This window comes from Arachis ipaensis, chromosome B3, assembly GCF_059453495.1.
Source record: "Arachis ipaensis isolate K30076 ecotype BB chromosome B3, ASM5945349v1, whole genome shotgun sequence".
In the NCBI taxonomy this organism is placed as follows: Eukaryota; Viridiplantae; Streptophyta; class Magnoliopsida; order Fabales; family Fabaceae; genus Arachis; species Arachis ipaensis.
In genome coordinates, this window is record NC_142438.1 from 90,832,686 (window position 1) to 90,834,435 (window position 1,750).

General features: G+C 42.2%; 1 non-coding gene across 1 annotated transcript; it reads left to right on the forward strand.

The window, feature by feature from the left end:
* Window positions 1–1,426: 1,426 nt before the first annotated feature.
* Window positions 1,427–1,534, forward strand: LOC148571542 (small nucleolar RNA R71). The gene has a single exon (XR_015880518.1). It is a non-coding gene; the product is annotated as a small nucleolar RNA R71 (small nucleolar RNA).
* The last annotated feature ends 216 nt before the right edge of the window (window positions 1,535–1,750 follow it).

Sequence of the window (1,750 nt, forward strand, 5' to 3'; positions counted from 1 at the left end):
TCACAGCTCTTGCTGTGGCCAGGAAAGGTCTTCCTAGGATGATGGATTCATCCTCTTCCTTTCCAGTATCCAGGACTATGAAATCAGCAGGGATGTAAAGGCCTTCAACCTTTACTAACACGTCCTCTACTTGTCCATAAGCCTATTTTCTTGAACTGTCTGCCATTTCTAATGAGATTTTAGCAGCTTGCACCCCATAGATTCCCAGTTTCTCTATTACAGAGAGGGGCATGAGGTTTATCCCTGAACCAAGGTCACACAGAGCCTTAAAGACCATGGTGCCTATGGTATAAGGTATTATGAACTTTCCAGGATCCTGTCTCTTCTGAGGCAATGTCAGTTGATCCAGATCACTTAGTTCATTGATGAACAAGGGAGGTTCAACTTCCCAAGTATCAATGCCAAATAATTTGGCATTCAGCTTCATGATTGCACCAAGAAACTTGGCAGTTTGCTCTTCAGTAACATCCTCATTCTCTTCAGAAGAGGAGTACTCATCAGAGCTCATGAAGGGCATAAGGAGGTTCAATGGAATCTCTATGGTCTCTAGATGAGCCTCAGATTCCTTTGGTTCCTTAGAGGAAAGCTCCTTATTGATCACTGGACGTCCCAGGAGGTCTTCCTCCTTGGGATTCACGTCCTCTCCTTCCCTTACAGGTTCGGCCATGGTGCTTATGTCAATGGCCTTGCACTCTCCTTTTGGATTCTCTTCTGTATTGCTTGGGAAAGTACTAGGAGGGATTTCAGTGATTCTTTTACTCAGCTAGCCCACTTGTGCTTCCAAATTTCTAATGGAAGACCTTGTTTCATTCATGAAACTCACAGTGGCCTTAGACAGATCAGAGACTAAGTTTGCTAAATTAGAAGTATTTTGTTCAGAGTTCTCTATCTGTTGCTGAGTGGATGATGGAAAAGGTTTATTATTGTTAAACCTGTTTCTTCCACCATTATTAAAGCCTTGTTGAGGCTTTTGATCCTTCCATGAGAAATTTGGGTGATTTCTCCATGATGAGTTATAGGTGTTTCCATAAGGTTCACCTAAATAATTCACCTCTGCTATTGCAGGGTTTTCAGGATCATAAGCTTCTTCTGCATAAGAAGCCTCTTGAGTACTGTTGGATGCAGCTTGCATTCCATTCAGACTCTGAGAAATCATATTGACTTGCTGAGTCAATATTTTGTTCTGAGCCAATATGGCATTCAGAGTGTCAATCTCAAGAACTCCCTTCTTCATAGGCATCCCATTATTCACAGGATTCCTTTCAGAAGTGTACATGAACTGGTTATTTGCAACCATGTCAATGAGTTCTTGAGCTTCTGCAGGCGTTTTCTTCAGGTGAATGGATCCACCTGCAGAGGTATCCAATGACATCTTAGATAACTCAGACAGACCATCATAGAATATATCCAGGATGGTCCATTCTGAAAGCATGTCAGAGGGACACTTTTTGGTCAGTCCTTTGTATCTCTCCCAAGCTTCATAGAGGGATTCACCTTCTTTCTGTCTGAAGGTTTGAACATCCACTCTAAGCTTGCTCAGCTTTTGAGGAGGAAAGAACTTGGCTAAGAAAGCCTTGACCAGCTTATCCCAAGAGTTCAGGCTATCTTTAGGTTGAGAGTCCAACCATATTCTAGCTCTGTCTCTTACAGCAAAAAGGAAAAGCATGAGCCTGTAGACTTCAGGATCTACTCCATTAGTCTTAACAGTATCACATATCTGCAAGAATTCAGTTAAGAACTGAAAAGGATC